The 19,738-nt window shown below is 43.5% G+C and overlaps 1 long non-coding RNA gene across 2 annotated transcripts; it reads left to right on the top strand.

Annotated features, from left to right (window-relative positions):
• The first annotated feature begins 496 nt into the window (after positions 1–496).
• Positions 497–19,152, top strand: LOC106889715. 2 transcript variants are annotated; one of them, XR_001412389.1, is made up of 7 exons: positions 497–1,151; positions 2,522–2,652; positions 4,148–4,243; positions 8,139–8,284; positions 10,791–10,954; positions 16,284–16,421; positions 16,557–19,152. It is a non-coding gene; the product is annotated as an uncharacterized LOC106889715 (long non-coding RNA). The 2 variants fall into 2 exon arrangements; XR_001412387.1 differs by having other exon boundaries at positions 16,284–19,152.
• Positions 19,153–19,738: the final 586 nt, after the last annotated feature.

Here is a 19,738-nt window from a genome sequence, read left to right as displayed (position 1 = left end):
ATCCCTCAAGCCCACCAGCCGTGTCTGCAGATGATGCTCTGAGGGTGCCCTGCCTGATGCTTCCCTGGTCCTCAGGTCCATTGCCAGACCCACAGAGAACTAGAGGCTCTGGATGGAATCTTGAACAAGCCCATTGTGGGGGCTACGATACCATCCTGCCAATTAATCTTGATTACTACAGGTAGTATTTACTGTTATAAGCTGAACTATTCACAATACATAGTTGCACTTCCAACCCCAATAGTAAAGTGGTAGAGTCACAGAAAATCAAGAGCTCATTATAAGGATAATGATATTTTATGGAAAAGATTAGTAAATGAGTGTTTGTATTCATTTCTACTCTGTGTCTTTGACTATTTAAATTTCCTTACTAATTTTTGAAAATTGCAGATCCGTAAGAAACATCTTTGCAAGAAATAAAATATTAATTTATTTAAAGGAGAAAATAAGAAAACTTGATTTGATTCATACAAAATATCATGACTCCAAGGGCTGTGATTTTTCAAAATACCAAGAAACATCATGAAAGTCCCTCCAAAGTTAGAAGCAGCCACCATAATGAATCGGCACATTCTTGGTTCCTGAGTTAACACACAACACGATGAGGAATCTGTTCCCCTGGGGAGGAAGCACAGGGAGGACAGAGATTGCAGCATTAAGATCATGCTGTTGCTATGGTAAGAGTGTGCAAGACTTCAGGATTATTATTATTTTTTTTACTTTTAACTTTTTTCTTTTCCCCTCCCTCCCCTTCTGTCTATGAGCTGGTGATACTGAGACGGGAAACCCAAGATTGCAGTCCTCATAAAGAAAGACATCTGTTTTGGTTGTCAGCTTGAAGGAGGTCAGGAACAGGCTGTTGAAGATGACTGTCACACAGTAGATAATAAATCCACGGTGAAATTAATGAGTGGGTGTTTTTAATGGTAAGCATCTAAATTGTCTAGAGAGACAGTCTGTTTTTTTCAGGAGACCTCGCTACTGCTGAGACCCGGCAGAATCATTGCAAGGATGGGAGGAGCTGGCCAGAGGGGTCTGCAGGGAGCATGAAGGGGCTGTGTGGAATGAGGGAAAAGCCGAGGAGCGACAGGAGTCCCTTCAGATGCCACGGAACCAAACAGCAGCACAAACTGCTTGAACGAAAAGTATCTGTAAGTCAACTCCACTGGAGTGCTCAGTGATTTGATGCTTTGAGGGAAGAGAAATAACTTTCTGCTGGTGTCCAACTCAGAGATCTCCTGGAAGGGAAGACCTGAAGTGACCATCTCTTGGGGCACGGTCGATGGGACCCGGTGGGCTGTAGCCTGGCTGTGCCAGGACCGTCCCCTTCCCATGCAGCAGGAGGACTCCTGAGATGTTGCCTGGGTTAGTGAGATGATGGTTCCTCAAGGAATCCAGTCTGAAGTAGCATAGTCACACAGCAGTAGAAGGCTTCTCCCTCCCAGAAGTGAGCTACAACAGCACTTTAGCAGGAGCCAGAAGAACAGCTCTTTAAAAGAAAGTGCTGCAGCTTCTCTTTTAAATATTCCACTGGGCTTTTGATGTTCACAGGTGTCTGTGAGGCACCGAATGCTAAAGATGCAGTAATGAGCCCTACTAATTCACACCACTGCCCAGTCAATCTTGTACCAGCAGCAAGACAGTGCAAGGTGGCCTCTTTTCGTAGTTTTCTTTACTTTCTTTCCTTGTTCTCGGGCCTTTCCAGAGAAGAGGGGATATATATCTTCCTCCCCTGGGCTGCCAATGGCTATGGGTAAACTCAAAGTCAGGAAATCATGGCAAGTTATTTACCTCTTGAGGAAGCACCTTTTTGAAGAAACATAAATCAGGGTTTATTCAGAAGATTTCCTAATTAGGCCTACAGGAATGTCTATTCTCCTTCCATTTATACTTCTTTTCAAACAAACTGCTCCTGATATCATATTGGTGTGAATGAATTGCTCTCACTGTAGACTTTTACAGGGATCTTGTTATTGGTGTTTGACCTATCTTTAAAGTAAGGTCTATAGAAACATCAATGAATTGCTCTCACTGTAGACTTTTACAGAGATCTTGTTATTGGTGTTTAACCTATCTTTAAAGCAAGGTCTATAGAAACATCTTCTGTATAGCATCACATTGCACTCAGGAGTTTAAAGACATGTAGGAAACAAGATTGGAAATAGGGTCTCCTGAGGCACAGGCAGATTTTTAAGTCCCCAGAAACCACTGTCACTTACACCATTGAGATTTCGTTACAGATCTGGTTGCAGATGCACTGCTGTTCTTGGACCCCAACAAAAAACAGTGTTGATGCAAAAGGGTGGGAGAAAGGAAGAGAATCTATAAATAATTTTCAGGAGAAAGGAAGAGAATCTATAAATAATTTTTCTATCTATCTATCTATCAATGCGTCTAGATTTCCATATTGTGCAACAGCTGGGTGAATGCCAGTCGCGTCCTGACCTGAGCTGGGTTTTGTTTGCATTTCTCCTGCAAGTGAGTTTTTATAACTTCCATTTCTTCTAATCTCATGCTTCAGGAGCTGGCCGCTGGGAGAGAGATCGCGTGAGGCAAGAAACTCCCTTATGTATGTGCTGGGATTTCAAAACCCAGCATGGATGGTGCACTGGAGAGCAAAGCTGACTGGAGGTGACCCAGGAGATGCCTTTAGTGAGTTCCAGAGAGAAAAGCATGGCGTGATGGTGCATATAATACCAGAAAACCAGTGGACCCTGAAGCAGAGGAGTGTCTCCAGGCTGGTGTTACTCAGGAATACAGAAGTTTGAGACTGAATGGTTAAAAGGGGGAAAGCTATGGCAAGGGGCAGCTCATGGAGGGAGGACCATGGGCTGAAAGTGAAAGGGAGCCTGGGTGAGATGACAACGGGGAAGAAATCGTTACAATGACAGAAATGAGAATTAGGGGGTTCAATGAGCAATCAGAGGGAATGTCTGAAGGACCTTAATGCAAAGGTAAAATTGCCAAATCTGTGATGCTGCTAATAAACATGAATAATGTAGGGAAGGAATGGGGCATCTCGGGGACTGAGAGAAGGACTGGATCTGAGGATTTGGAAGAAAGAAAAGCTGCACAGAGACACTAGAGAAAACCAGAAGCATTGGCCTGAGGCAGAGAAGAGAGATAAAGGATGTAGGACTGAAGCACAGAGTTAGAAGATTGATTTATGAAGAGGGGAGAGCCTGGGAGAGGAGGACAGCCAAGGGGAAACAGTGGCAAGAATTCACTTGAGGGAGGAGTGATGCCACGGACAGGGACAGCCTGCCAGATCTTGGTACTCTCTTCATCTGAGTTTGTCACTTTGCTGTAATTTTACCTCCATCTATCCCTTCTGCAACCACAGGATGACTCATTAAAAGGAAAAAAAAAAAGAAAAAAAGAAGAAAAAAAAAGGAAAAGAAAAGCAATAGCCACCTATTTCTGATCTAAAGCGAAAGGGCAAGCTGTGTTTTCTATTTGGGCTAGAAAATGCCTTTCAGAGCTCAGCTGGCATTTAATTTGTTTATTCTTTCTCAGGACTCTCTCTTGCCTCTTTCTGCTCATGTTTTTCACAGTTGCTCCTCAGTGGAAGGTAAAGCCAATAATGGCCAGGTTGGAGGTGAACTTTCAAACCCACAATATTGGAGCAGATTCAGAAGGAAACAAATGGAGGCTGCTCAGGCATAATTTAGGAAATGGCTGGAGACAGATGGGCATTTGGCGCTGAAACAAGAACAGGAAGACCATGAACTTTGGGGCAGCAGGAGGAGTTAATGCTAATTCAAAGAAGCCAACAGTGCTGTCTTGGGGATAAAGAGGGGTGCTAACAACATCCCCAGCTGTGGGATGGAGCCCAGGTGAAACTGGCCTTCCTTTTCCTGGAGACATGACCTGGGCACTGTTTGGCAGTGGGTGGCAGTTAATGATGACAGCTTTATGAGCTTATCCATAATGATGAGGCTTAGCTCCTGAACAGGAGGGACTTTTAAAGGCTATTAAACCAGCTGTGCGGTACTTTCTGTTTCACAAGAACAGCAGTGGCAACATCTGTGCCAATTTTCAATGTGAGGATGTGGATGTGGCCATGCATGTATGTGTGTGCAAAAACTGGGGGGATTGCAGTCCACTAAAGCTCTCCCAGCTTCCCAAGGCTATTTTCTGGTTTCAGGTCTGATCTGAGGAGGAAGGGAGCTGGAAATCCGATGTCCTTTGAAAGAGGAGCATAACTCCCACTGGCCTTGTCCATGGAGATGGGGACACTGAGGTAAAAAAGACAGATGTTGCCACCTGCCAGCTTGCCATGCATGGCCTCATTCCCTAGTTAATGCTGCCTTCTCTCTGTCCCAAACACTCCAACTGCTTCCCCATGTCCTGGAGGAACTTTTTTTCCTTGAGTTCGCACTCTCAGCACTCATGGATGATATTTTCCTTATGGATAAGGAGTTTCTGATTATTTAAACTAGAGGTCAACAGATCAGCAGGTTGTAGTGAGAAAAACCAGGCACAGACGAGTGGTTATGAGGACAGGTTAATCAAGAAAATAGTTAAGAGCAGCAAAAGGATGTCAACCTTTGACACTGGAGCAGATTACTTACAGATGGAAAAGAAGAGTAAAATATCTTCACAGATTCAAATTGAGAAAGAATAGGACTGAAGAAATCAAAAGAACGCAGTTGATGTGTGACTCCTGGGAGGCACTTCACAAGCCAGGTGTCTCTGATATCCCACCCATCCCTCTGCACCCCAGCCTGAGTTTTGGGAGCCACCCATCACTTAGACAAGCTAAGCCCAGCTAAGCCACGCTGTCCCTTCTGCCAGAAAGCTCACTCCTCTCTTGTCCTTGTCTTGCCTCTGCCTGCCTTGTAGCAGGAGTCTCTGCAGAGCAGCCAGACCGGCAGTATCTCTTTCACTGTGGGTTTGCACAGCCTTTCCTTGGGATCCAGGGGACTTGTTTGTATTAACGTAATTGGCAAACACATTGTTCAAATATTAGCAGTGGCAGCAAAACCATTGTGTGGGACTAGTCAAGGCAAGCGGTCCCTTCACTCACAACAGTTAAAACCTGGATGCTGTTGCCAGGCGTGTTGGGCGCTGAATGTGATCCAGAAAAGCCGTCCAGCTCCAAAGCTGGCTGAGCTGCTCCAATCTTAGTTGTTATTAATTTGACTGGGGGGATAAAACTACTTATAAAGGTCACTTTCTGCAACCAAAGGCAAGTGACAAAGCATTTGGCATTATGTTCCGGGGCCTCTGGTGCAGGGAGGGAGTGAGGTAGCTCTGGTGCAGGAGTAGGATTAGGGGAGCTGTGCTGGAGGAGCCTCCCCGTGTCTGCTTGCTGGGTGCATTGCACCCTCCCCTTCCCCAATTCCAGCTCTGTCACCCCAGGAAGAGGTGAAGCAGGAGGGTTGCATAAGGCTGGAGAGAGGTTTGAATCAGCAGCTTCACCACCACGGGAAAAATGCCCTAATGGCGGAGAGAGGTTTGAATCAGCAGCTTCACCACTGGAAAAATGCCCTAATGGTTTTGCCACCACACTGTGATAATGTAAGATGAGAGAAAAGAGGTTTTTCCAGATCCTTTGGTGAACAGGACTTCATGGGAAGCGTTTATTGCAATAAGCCAAATTCCACAACCCAGCTGAAATCAATGGCATTTTATGCCAGGTATGAACTGGGTCAATATTTTTATGATGATGCCTTTACTGATATACTCTTTGCCTAAAAAATGGAACTGAAGTGATCATAGAGCTCAGTTTATGCTTAAATGTATGGACACGTGAATAATGCTGTTCCTATATGACAACAGAAAGGATGGGAGGAACATCTTTTAAATTCTTTATTGATTAATTTAATGTAGCAGACAATACCGAATCGATGACATGATGAAGGGACTGGGGTTGCCAGGTCCACGGCTCTGCTTTGGGCCAGCCCAATGGTTGATGAAAGTAAGAATTTGGTTAATTAACTATTCATCTCCCTTCTGAGGCAGTGAAAAGGAGAGAGGCCAATAAGATCACAGAGATCTCCCACTTACCTCCATGTAAAATGGAGTGCCAATGAGAGGAAGCTGGCGAAAGCATCCATGATACTGAGGAATAATAGGAATGTACTTACATGTCACTGCCTTGTATACAAAAGCCCCAGACTTCTCCTCTTTCACCTCATTGTCCAATGAAACCAGCTTGCTTTGGTTCTTCAGGTAAACCCCCAGTTCTTGGAGACATCTCCCACTTACCTCCATGTAAAATGGAGTTCCAATGAGAGGAAGCTGGTGAAAGCATCCATGATATTGAGGAATAATAGGAATGGACTTACATGTCACTGCCTTGTATACAAAAACCCCAGACATCTCCTCTTTCACCTCACTGTCTGATGAAAACAGCTTGCTTTGGTTTTTCAGGTAAACCCCCAGTTCTTGGAGATAATTATGAAGGAATACTCTTTTTGTGTGTATGTGTGTAAGAAAACTTGCAGTGCATTTTATTTGTAGATGCGGTTGGAAAAACAAAAACAAAACCACAGCTCCCCTACCCCATGATCCCAGCATATCCTAAAGATTTAAAATAGAGAAGACACATAAACAAGAATTCAAAATGTGCTTATAAAAACCTCATGCATTTTTTGAGCTATTCTCATGCTGTTTGAACACAGAAAGCTGGGCATACTCTGGATACAGTCGATGTATCTCCTACTATAGCTCTGTTGGAGTCGAGATGAGCTACATAAGCAGACAATTTGGCCCATAATTTTTCTCACAATCAGTAATTTAAGAAATAATCTCTGAAGGCAGTGGGTGTTTGAACACTGTTATCTCTGTTCATGCTGACTCTTTCCCCTGCCGCTCCATCCTGAACCAAACTGTGTGTGTGCTGTTTGGAAACTTGGCAATAGTGCAGCCTGGAGATGGCATGGCATCCACCTGGTCAAACCACCCAGACCACGCTTCTGCTCCACTAGACTACGATAGGAATCAATCCCTCCACGCCTGTCCTCTCACTTCCCCCAAAAAAACCTGATATTTGAAACAAAATCCATCCAAAGTTGCCTCTATTTCAGGTATGTCACAGCAATGCCATGTCCTCCCTTCTTCTGTGGGTAAACTGAGACATAGAGGGGACACCTGTTTTGCTGTACATTAATCAAAAAAAAGGGATCTATAATAGCAATAGATATTTCAGCCCCAAACAACATATCCTGCTCATTGGAATGATTTCCTTCATAAACCTAATTTTATTCTTTAACTGAAAGTCCGCCTTTAAATGGGAAGAAAGCACAACCTGTGGTTTCAGCAAAGTGTTTCTGTTAGAACTGAAAAAACCTTGGAGCTTCTGGTACATTATTGTGTTCATTTAAAATTTGTTAAAATTAATGGGGAAAAATAAGAAAAAATCATTAAAGGAAGCTTTTTCTTTTAATACTTGTAAACACAAAGAAATTGATGAACTGATTTTGGTTTTTTACACAACTGTTTTGTTAATGAAGTATTTTGTTGTTTATTTACCTTTTCAAATATGCAAGGACAGATTCACAGCAGGGTTTATGTAATTCCCCAGGAAGCAGAAAGTTTGTGGGCTTAGGGAAATATTTTTATTTAACATCTATAACAGAATATAGATCTGATTCACATGCAGACTTTTGTCCCACTAAGATCTTTCAATATTTCAATAGGATTGATAGCAGAAAAAGTTAAGCATGAACATAATTTTGTTGCAAAATAGTTAAAGGGTAGATTGAGAATGCTAAAAAATTTATTTTAAGTTAAAATTCTCCAGATGCATTAATTTGCCTCATGCTAATGATATTTTGGGGCACATTATCCTCTCCCATGGGCTTCAGAGTAGGGTTTATACCTGTCTACTTCAAAGGAAAATTTGAAGCAATATCTGTGATGCTGATATTTTTGAGTTGATTTTTTATTATTATTTTGATAGAAACGAAACACTTCTTTGCAAATATTTTGATGGTAAATCTCTAACAATTTCCCACAATTCAATGAACTCAACTGGATTCTTTAAATGGTCCAAATTCCATGGAAACCAGCACCCCGAATCTGTGTCCAAAGGAAATATGTATACATTTTTTAATTTTAGTGGGTTTATGATGTTTGGATCTTCCTTGGTTGTGTCCCTGTGCCCCTTCTGATTTCTGCTGTTCCCACAGATGACTGAGCACTGTTATAACTCTGGGTGCTCCCCATTTGAGTGTCCTGGCTGCTTGTTCCACCCTGTAGACAGTGACCTGGAGGGGTGCAGAGAAATGGGAGAAGAGGAAGGACACCTTCTGAGGAGCATCATTTCAGATCCATGGTAAGTTTTTGTGACCACCCAGACTTAAAATGGCATTTGTCTCTTATTTCCCCATCCCTGGACAAGTACTTAGAGCAGTCATATTCATTGTAGCAAGTTGCCACTCGTCTTTTTGACCTGATGTACCTGTGACAAATACAGGAACAGGAGATCTTCAGATGCAGCTGCAGTTGCTGGACCATATGAGATGTTTCCAACAGGCTCCTTTTATTATCACTGCAGCCTTACTTCTTTGCTACCAAAAGCCAATCAACCATGAAATAGCTGGTTCAGCCACATGAAATTGAACATCTCACTCTCTTTTTTTCCCCCTGTGGTTGTATTACATACTGCGTTTTGATGAGCCTTAGGGATATGTGCCCATGTATGATCCAAAGTTAATAAAATAACAATGAGATCCTGAAAGTACTGATAGGATAATGTATGGTGAGAAAAAGGTACTGGGGATAAAAAAGAAGCAAGAGACAATATGAATGAGAAAAAATGAGGGAAAAAGGGAAAAAAGAAAAAGAAGAAAGAAGAAAAGAGGGATAGGAGCAAAAAGGGGGAAAAAAGTATGTCATGCAAAAACAAAAATAAGGGAAGGGATAAAAGGAAAAAGTGCAGATGGAGAAGACAAAATGGAGAGGATGAATGGGTGGGCTGAAGGAAGGCAAAGTAAGGAAAAGGCTGAGTAAAGAGTTATGAAAGAACTCCAGAGTGATGGGTTTTGCAGGTGCATCTCAGCAGGTAGCCTCTGATCGGCTCTCTCAGGGACACAGCATGTTACCTGGACTAATTTATAAAGGAAATGAAAAGGAAATGGACTTGTTATAATGAACACCATTAATTCACCTCTTCAGACTTCACTGTTTGAGCAGAGAGTATCAAACTACTCAATTGTCATTTGTCTATTCCATTCTTCTCTGTTGCCTGTTGGAAGTGACTGGTGAGCACATACGCCCCCGAATGGCTGCACAGCCGCTAATTAGCATATATATTGTTTGTCCTGGTACAAATTTATAGCAAACAGCAATATTTTACACTCCAGTAAAGTTAATAAATGAGGCTTTAGGCTATAAAAATTTCATGTGCTTTTGTGCAAAGGTCAATTATAAATAGTTAAGCACATATTCATCCAAAAGCTCTGGGCTTCAGCTCTGGAAGAATAAAATATATTTTGGTCAGTCTGTTTGCCAGCTGGACAAATGCCTCTCATACAGCCTCTGAGACACCTCTTTCCAAAAGACCACTCAGTTGTAGAGCATTTTTGGCTCTGAGATGACTAATGTCCCATTTTAGCTTAGAGGAGAAAGATGCTCTGAAGTGTTAGAGATACAATAGGATCACACTGGGCCCAGCTAGGGGAGACTGTAACAATTAGAGTTGTCTTCTCTGAGAAGTAGTTCTGGGATTAGAAAATCAGATGCATGCACTCAACAGCTCCAGTGATGTTACTACAGACAAGAACACAAGAAGATAAAACTTAGTAATATGAAAGCCTTTCCTCGTTTTCAAGATAGAAGGTAATCTAGGTTTAAAGTTATCTTTTATTTGCATGATGGGAACAGGTAGGAGCTACATTGTACTCAACACTATAAATATATAAAAGAGAAGTGGTCTATATTTTAAAGAGCATGATCTATATATGAGTGATGGAAGGGTTTGGCAGTTATGCTCATTATTACTAATATTACTCTTTTATAATGCAGTTGCAACAATAAGACTAGATCCTGATATGAAGTCATATGTGAACATCTAAAGATAGACATGTCTCCTCAAGACTGAAAGCTTGTAAGATAGGGGATCAATGTTATATATCTACATCTTCTTTCTAGTGCAGGGGGAGAGGAAAAGGATTGATCCTTCCTGCAGCGGCCTTCTTCAGGATGGAGGCATTAAATCATGGACATTTTTTTGAGGGATCCTGGGGAAGCTGGTCTGTAGCAATGTGACAAAGCAATTCCATCAGAGGACACTGGAGATGACAGGATAGACTAGACTGAACGTAGGACACAGGAGGTTAGTTACCAGGAAAGAGACGCTGAACAAGAGCATCGGAAAGCTTGACGCTGCAGGAGGTTAGGACCGGGGAAGGCTGGAGCCCAGATCACGGAGGAAGCAGCATTAAACAAATTGTCATCCAGCATTTGTCATCACTGTTAACCTGGTAACCAGGCAACTGAGAGATATGTAAGAAGCTCACTGCATCATCCAGAGCGAAGGGATGTGTTTGGAAGGGATGAGAAAGGGCTTAAGAGCTCTGTGATTCATGGGATCGGCAACCCGTCACCAGGGGCTGGCAGGCTGGTAACTCAGGGGACACACACATGCACACACAGAATTCATAGGATAGATCAAGGGGGGAGCAGGAAACTGTGGAAAAGAAAGGAAGAAATCAGCACAGATGGGGACTGTACTGAAGTTCCTAAGCTTCAATTATTGCCATCATGAGGTACCTCTGAGCTGCAGCTGCCCCAAATGCAGTTTTTGACTTTGGTTTCATGCTTCCCCTCTCCCTCTCCAGGGCTGTGCACCCAGTGTGTTTCTGAGGAGCTTCATTCTCACCTACAGGTCATATTCAGGCACACATATCATCCCTCCACTGCCCAGAGACCGTGCCAGATGCCACCAGCTCCACCAAAGTGAAGGAGAGCCACTGGACTGCAGTGAACTTCCCCACAGCAGCAGGTGAGGATGGAGGAACAACACTGTTGAAAAGGCCTGTGGACATCCTGAGACTGGCATGTCTGCAAATTGGAGCAAGGAGACCTCCAAGTTGGAATGGTTTCATACAGGGAATGGTTTGAAGTTCCTATACCAGAAGTTTGGCAGAGAACAGAAAGCTGATTAGAGATAAAATCAGCAATGCTTGGCACATGGAGAAGTGTAGAAAAGTTTTGGGACAAAAGAAGTGGTATGGAGAAGGAGTAGGAGGAAGGGGGAGATACATCATGCCACTGGAAGGGTTGTTAACGTTCTGCATGCATCCAGAAAGGAGAAACCAGCAGTCAAAGCTTGGCTTTCCCACTCACCCTGCCTTTTGCTGGGTGAAATAGGAAGCTGGCCCTGTGAGCAGAGGGTGTACCGAGTTACCAATTCTCAGTTCTCTGTGAGGAGGAGCAGTGAGGAGGCACCCTAGACACCACAGGCTTCTCTTATGTGCTTAATGGTAAAGTTGACTGAAGCTAAACTATTTCCATCATAATAACCTGTGAATTTATCCACCTACATTTCCACCTGATCCATTTTTTCTGCTTGTCATCAAGGGAGCCCTGCAGCAGCAGGCAAGCCAGCAGAGAGCGATAGCAGGATAGAGAAGAAGAGTCACCCAAGGTGACTCTTTGGCTTCTTAGTGCCAGGGTGGCTCGGCAAAGGTCACCATTAATGGACAGAGAGGTCTGTTCTGCAAAAGGTTGGTTAGAATGAAAAAGAGGCCAGGCCTGAGCTGGGCTAGTCAGGGGGTTTCAAAGATACCCAGAAAAGGAAGGGATGCTGATGTCTGCACTTGGTCAGATGGAGACAAAGCTCAGCAAAGAAGACAATCCAGCTGTGGCTGTCACGTTGGTTTTGCTTCATTTACGGCACCTGTTAATTACACAAGGTTCATGTTGGGAACAGCTGGTAAAGTCCCTCCTTCTGTCCTGCTTCTGCATGAGCTGGTTTGGTTGTGCTTTGCTCAGGATTTCAGTCCCAGTTTCCAGAGGGATTTGTTAATTGACTTTGTGTCAAAGGTGACTCAAATCAGACCTAGGAAGCCCAAGAAGTGATCATCTTGTCTTTTTGTGACCAGGCACCAGTTCTCATTGAGCTGTGAAACAATTTCTTTCCATTTCATACCATAAATGAATACACACACACACACACACACACGCACTAGCATCTCTTGTGCTTAGATATTTTCATGGCCCCTGTATTCTTCAAATTACAGGGGCTCCTAGACTCATAGAAATGTCTCTTTGTGAAACAAAGCCACTTGCAATGGTCCCCAGTTTCAACTGATGTTTTTTTAACCCACATGGTGTGGATCAAACTTCTCTCCTGGTATTGCAGAAATTATCTGGTTTCCAAAATACTGAGCGCTGGGCACTGTGCTGTAGCAAGGGCAGGATGAAAGAGGCGTCAGTCCTGATACCCTGGAGGCAGGAGGAGATGTTAGAGGAGGGCACACTCATTCTAGAGCACACCCAACTCTGCTGCTGCTGTTTCCACCGTGGAAGTGGGGCTGCAGGTCCATGCAGGGGGCTGGAAGGAGCCAAAGAAGTGTGAGAGGGGACGTCCTGTGATCTGCATCACCTCCTGTAGCTCCAACTGTGGTGATCTGAGTGGTTGATAGATACAGGTTAGTTGTCCACTCTCTCACCTGGATATATTAACCCCTCAGGAGTTCAAAAACTCATATAGATTCAGAAATTTGGAAGCTCAGGCTGGTCTCATCAAAGCTTTCAATGTTATTATCTGTGCTAGTCAGAAGTGGAGTTCAAACACCCCTCAGGAATTCACCTTTAATAAACAGTCATGGGGCGAGGGGGTGGAGAGCATCCAGCAAGGCCCCTGTTATTATATTTTCCCCTTGTTCAGTGCTGTTCTCACTTGAACATCTCTGAGCCGTAGGGGGCTGCTGGTGGTGATGGGGATCTTATTGCAATTCATTTCTCATCCAAATTAAAATCAGCGCATTCAGTTCACCTTGCTGTGCTGACTGAGTGCTTTTGCCGGAGCAAAGCAAGGCCAGTGGTCCTTGGCAGTGACAAAGGTGGGAGGTGGTCACTGCAAACTCACCACCTGAGAAGATGAAGGATCACTGAGCTATTGCAAAATTAAAGCCAGCCCACATTACCCCCTCCTGCTTCCACTGAAGTCAATAGCCAAGCTTTGAAAGCAGCAAGATTGCCTTCAGGCCACGGGCTTCTGAGGATGCGATGTAGAAAGTGTCATCTACATCTGCAGGAGGCTGAAGCAAAAAAAAAAACAACTAGTCCTATGTGAGTTGGCAATAGGTACAGCCACCTAAATACCACAGCTAGGCTGGCCCCCTGAGATGTTGGTCAAACCACTTTTCTCCTGGCAACAACCCTCCTCTGAGACCTGGGTCTGCTCCAGGTCTCCCCATAGATTCTGCAGTCCCTCCTCCAGCATACTGTATGAGAAGTAGTAGTTCTCAAGCTTATTCCCAAATCTTCTATCACCATCATCCTCTGTCACAGAGGAATACAGCCTCGGCATCTTCACTGGGAAATAGTCGGTAGTGGGGCTTCTTTTCACTGCTGTTCAGAAATCTAAATTACAAATGCTTCCCTTTGAAATCTCCTTTCACTTGGGAGTAGAGGCATGGGCTCCAGGGTTTATTTTATATTTTACTATTTCATTCCCATTCTTTCTTTCTTGTCTTCAAAAGGTGCTTCTCACAATGCAGAGGGAGGATCTATTTCTTAGTTTAAGAGGGAAAAAAGTAAATGTGGAACAATACTTGACAAAATAAGCCTATAAGGGAAAATCTTCCAGCAGTTTTGCTTTCTATTGCAAGTTATTATATACACCCCCTGCTCTGACATTATTTTATAATCTAAAGTACTGCCACGCAGTAAAAAAAAATAAAATTAAATACAAATATATTATTTCCTCTTTGCCTGGCTCATTGATGGAGACCTTGGGTAGGTTTACCCACAAGGTATAAGCAGCTGATGTCCCTGTTGCCTCCAACAACTGCTCTTGTCCCTTGCTCTGACTGTCACCTCATTTCTATATGCTGCAGCACCTATTTACTTGGCCAAGAGCCAGGAGCCTCCCAGCTGAGGGAGGAATTTGAGGCTATGAAGCTATTTATTGTCATATATATACAACCTCTGAGATCAATTTCATTTCTTGTTTTTATTGACCCATTTCGCGCTTCTGAAGTCAATTTTCAAAGCCTGTTAGGGGCAGGTGTGCTCCCATGTCCTTGTTAAATCGCCACACTCTTTGGAGATCCCGAAGATCCAACCCAGAAGCAACGTTTTACATCCACAGCTCAAAGTCCTGGTGTCAGCTGCTGCACACCTCTTCCCTGGAGCCCAGGAATGGGACAGCCTTGGAGCCAGAGAAGAACTTTGAGAGGCAGAGAGGAAGGGCAAGGACTGGAAGAGACTCAAGAAAAAGGAATGAAAATAAGAGAATAGCAGAAGAATGTGATTTGCCATGATAGATCAGGGGGGGAAAAGTGACAGAAGGAGGATAAGATGGTGTTAACATAAAAAAGGGGAGGCGGAAGAGAAAAGGTTTGTGGGAAGAAAGGAGAAAAGAGAGAAGACAAAAAAAGAAAGAAAATAATTGAAAAATGAGTCTAAGGAAGACAAAGAAAGAAGGTAAAGTATAGCAAATAGAGTTTGTGCTTAGTCCTCCTAGAGCTGCTGGGTCCAATTGGGGGATAAGCATTCTGGAACTGTGTTTTAGGGGCTTTTCTCACTCCATACATGAGCGTCAATCTTTTGGGGTGTCCCTATTGATGGTGGCCTGGTAAGAGGACACTACAACAAGAATAGCATGGTTCACACTAAAAAGATGGATTTCTTGCAAGGGTGAGCTCCTCTTTTCCAGGGAAATCCAGAAGAAGAGTGTGCGTGAGAGTCATCTGGGGCTTTTCTACACTGTCAGTCTCACTCCTGCCTCAGGGCAAATACCTTTCGTCCAGCTTTGGGTCTTACCAACCACGACCATGGGATTCATCTTCATAAGACTCAGCCCTGCAAAATGCTGGTCCACTTGCCTTTGCTCAAGGCAAAGCGTTTCACAGTGTATTCAGAGCTGAGCAGATACTGAAGAACCCCACAGTATTGGGGCCAACATGCCCATTGCTTCAGAGGATCAATCCCTACCAAAGCAACAGCTTAAATTTTCATGTACTAGCTTCTGGTAGCTATTTTTCTGTTCCAGACATTGGGATATCACAAGCAAAACAAAAATGAAATTGAAGAAACAGCAGGGATGGAGGGAGAGGCTTTAAAAATTTTTAGCTAAACTGACGTTATTAACCTGTCACTGGTGCTAAATTCTCTTGGGAAGTTTCTGAGGAAAGAACATCAACCTATTTCACTGTCTTTTAGCAGAATTGGATCTGTGGATGCATTCATTCCTGGGCATTGAGAGCTCAAAGCCATCTATGGCTGGGCAGAGACTGCAGCCTTCTGCTTCCTCATTAGAAATCCCTACCTGCCACCCTCAGAACTGCTGAAATGTGCTCCCCACACCTCCCCTGAGCTCCCCACTGTCAGAAGCCTCTTTGGATTTCCAATTTAACTCCTCCAGGGACAGTGTGCCTGCAAGGAAGGAACATAAGCTCACTAAATGAATCTCTTAATCACTGTCATTTTAGTCCTTTTTAGCCAAAACAATAGTATAGTTTTTGCAGACAAATGGAAGTCCAGGCGTGAATTCTCCCTTCATCTAATCACATCCCTATTGAGAAATCCTGCTTGTTGAGCTGATTATAATTTTCTTTTTTTTTTTTTTAATAAAGCCTATTTCCTTTGATATTTTTATATTCAGCAAGGTGAAAATGCTAGTAAAAAAATGTTTTATTTGTGTGCAGAGAGAAAAGTAATGTGTATACCAGGCTTTGAAGCCTTCTTGACTAAGCATACCCACAGCATGCTCAGGAGGATGCAAGCCCAGGACATGTCTTGGCAGACCAGGCTGGAACCTGCCATCAGTTTGGGCAGTCCAGACTCGTGTTTCCATACTCACGATGGCATTAGTGCTGTCCTTAGCTCCCAGTTGGTCAAAATTATGGGGCATCCAATATGAAGTAGCACAATAAGACAAACCTGAATGGATAAAGTCTAGTTTACTCTCCAAATTAAACTATCATAACACATTCAGGGTCCAGGGGCCAGAATTAACCATCTTTCTACCCCCTGTGAAGCTCACAGGATTTAATCACGTTCAGGTGTGGCTTGGTGAGCCTGTGCTGCCTGAAGATTTATTGGATTCACCTGGGATTGTGGACAACCAACTGATACCAATATTTTCTCCTTGCTATTAGTTGTCCTGGAGTAAGTCTTGCTGTGAGGAAATAGTTCTGTCTGGGAGAAAGTCATCTTTGAAGAAAAGACTGGAATGAAGTAGCAGAAACTCAGCATCTGCAGCGACATTCCCTGCACGCCACGCGTAAGAAGGAAAGGTATGGACTGAAAGCTGATCCCTAACCTTTCATCCATCCAGTGAGCTTCCTACATCTGGGGAAAGTTATCCCAGATTTGTGAAACAAAAGAAGTGCAAACAAGTCCCACCTTCCTGTCCTCTGCTTCCTCCCCAGCTGGATTAAAATTGTGCATTCAGAAAGCACGCCGAAATGGATTCCATTTAATGAATTCTGTTTGAAAGCTGGAGAGAGGTTTGCAGCCAGCAGAGGAGGGAAGCTCTGGAACAGCCTTCAGCAGGAGGAGTGGGTGGCAAGCAGCAGCCTGACTAGTTTTATGATGAAGCTTGATCAGTTTACGAGTGGAATTATGTGGTGAGGTTGCCTGAGATAGCAAGGGACTGGATGATACGACCTCTGAGATCTCTTTCAATCACGTGCTATTCAACTGCACTGAAGTCATGGGATATAATAGACACAGTTAATTTTTTTCATGGACACTACTTTAGTTTATGCCAGCTGAGAATCTGCCCTAGTGTGGCCAAAGTCAAGGCAACCTTTAATCCCTGTAATGTGTGATAGCACTTCAGTCCTCTCTGCCCACACCTGGCTTCCTGATAATACCAATGATGTCTTTATTCTGCAATGTCTTTTTCTATTGTAGAGATGTTAGCCATGGCCTATCTGATGGCCACATTCAAATATATATTTTTCCCTTTGTCTGGCAATAAAAGATACCTTGAAAGAGCAAGGATGGTGGGGAGAATGTCATGTGGGGTCACGAGGCACCGGCGTTCCACAAAAGGGAGCAAAATAACAATGAGAAAATACCACAAAACACTTTCCAGAAATAACTGCCTAATTAATACAGCTTTTGTTTGCTCAGTAGCTGAACCCCCTTTTTCCTACGCTTGAGAATGGCTACTGGGGAATATTAGAGGGAACTTGATTTTGTTTCTAAGCTTTACCCCTAACAACCTGCTTTGATAGAGAAATGTGTATGAAATCAGGGACAGATACACAGCGTGTGAACTCTGGGCTGTGTCAGAACTAACCAGCGCAACATGAACATGGGATATAGAGTACTAACAATGTACTGCCTTTTTTTTTTTATATATATATATATATATGTCACAGAGGGACAGTGTGCCCCCAATCAAAGTGCTAGATGGACTACAAACACAGAACAAAAAAGACAACCTGCAGAAGCTTACAATTCAAGTAAGTTGCGGTACAGAAAAATAATCCCAGGAAAAAAATATTTGGCAAATAAATCCAAAGAATTAATGATCTCGGTTGTAGGAGGATAACTCACAAAAAGGCAAAATGAGTCTAATAAATTAGAAAGAAGCAAAATTAGCCTAATAAACCTTCGGCTAGAAGTTAATCCTTGCAGTGCACGGGTACAATGTAACTTCCCTCTGGGTGACCCCAAGCGTGGAGAGGGGCAGAGTGTGGATGAACCATTATGGACGTGTCAGAGTTGGGGAAGAAAGTGGGAGCCAAGTGTTTGTTTTGCTCCTTTCCTGTTGCTCATGAGATAACAGATGCCTCAGTGTGTACCCAGTCCATTCCTGATAGGAGACTGACACTGGGGTTGTAGATCTAACTGTTTAGCTTTGTAAGACTTCCAGTTTTGTAGGGCTTTTTTCCCAGTTTCTGCGGTCAGCCAAAATGGCATCTGTTCTGCTGTTGTTTCTCTAGAGGTCTTCAGAGATCTGCTGTGCATGCACTGTTAGTGTAAACCAGCAGTGCTGGACTCATCCCTCTGCATTTGAGGGTACCAAAAGCAGGATCTAGTTTTATAACCCCATAAAATAAATTTGCCCAAGCTGCACAGGAAAGCAAGCCCAGTTGCACATTTTTTTAAATTAATTGATCCTATGGGCAACAGCTCAAGGTACAAAAGTTCATGGTTTCTCTTACCACCCCCAAGAGGCACCTCTCTTTTCCATGTTTGACATGGGAATGGCATCGAGATGTCCCTCCATCTGCCCCTGTGAAGGGGCAGGTTGGAAGAGGGAACATGCCAGGTCAGGACTCTTTGGTCCCAAAATACAGCCATGGAGTAGGGAAGGATGTCCCCAGACAAATATCTTGCTCTTGCCAGCACATACAGAAGTATGTTTTCTGTGCATCCCTGCTGCTAGTGAGGAAAGACTTGAAGTGATGTCTAAAACTCCACTTTTAAGAAACCTCAGCAGCTGCCCAAGGACACCAGTTTGCTTAATTGCTGTATCAGTACATTCAAAGATACTCACTATCTCACTATCGGCCCCAGCGAAACGTGTATTATCCATTTGTCCTTGAAACCAGCCATCCCCTCGCTAAGTGATTAAAGTAGTCTTGTGCCGGATGAACCGTGCACATCTCTTTTTTTTTCTTTCTTCTCCCCCCAAAAGATATCATCCCCCCTGCCTTCCTGCTAGTCATGACAGAGCTCCTTCCTTGCAATTTATTATGTTTGCACTCATTTGTTTTTCTTCAGACGCTGCATCCAGTGACCTCTGGCAAAGAAATGGGAATAGCACACACTCTTATCCTGGCACAAGGCAGGAGCAGTGACAAATTGGTTTACTTTTCTGCTTGATGCTGGGGGTTGTGAGTAGGGAAAGGGGGGTTTATTAGCCTGGACTTACTTATGTGTCTGAAATATGCTTTGTAATCACTCCTCTCTGATGTTACTTAAATATGTAGTTGGGCTTGTCTGTTACTGTCCGGGAATGCAGAAAGTTTTGCCTGAATAGATGGAAACTTCTGGTGGGAAATAAACTTATTATCGTGATATGCTGGGATTTTTTTATTACTTTTTTTTTTTTTTTTTACGGCTAAATATACATGATCAGTTGTGTATGGATGTATTCAGCTATGCTAGGAAAAGGAACAGCAGAGACATCCACAGCCCCACTTTCCAGCACAAAAATACCCAGCCATTTACCAGTGAGAATAGATTAGGAGGTGTGCACAGCCACAAACACCTCTCAAAGCCTTGGGGAACATTTTGGAAAGAAGGCACTTTTCCCACTTCTCTCCTCCTAAATTGAGCAGAAATAGCCCAGCAGATGGGGGACTCTGGGCGATTCTTGAAAGTGCCAAGTGATAATAGCCATGATTTTGGTTTCAGGATTGCGTGTTTGGTTTGCATCCCTCCTGCCCCCCCAGCACACATACCCCCATGGGCACATCCACCTTTGGGGGGGTGCCCAGTGGGATGGCACAGCAAACAAAGCAATGGAGATAATTCATGTGGAATTCAAAATACTGACCCCTGTTGCAAAGCCTCTAAGATCTGCTGGTGAACAGCACTCTCTAACAGGTGGGTATTGTTGCCTTTATGATATTCCTTACTGATTTAAAAA

Source organism: Calidris pugnax, unplaced genomic scaffold (genome assembly GCF_001431845.1).
Source record: "Calidris pugnax isolate Ruff unplaced genomic scaffold, ASM143184v1 scaffold22, whole genome shotgun sequence".
NCBI lineage: Eukaryota > Metazoa > Chordata > Aves > Charadriiformes > Scolopacidae > Calidris > Calidris pugnax.
Note: the sequence above shows the minus strand (reverse complement) of the source record. Positions and strands in the feature narration are given on the sequence as shown.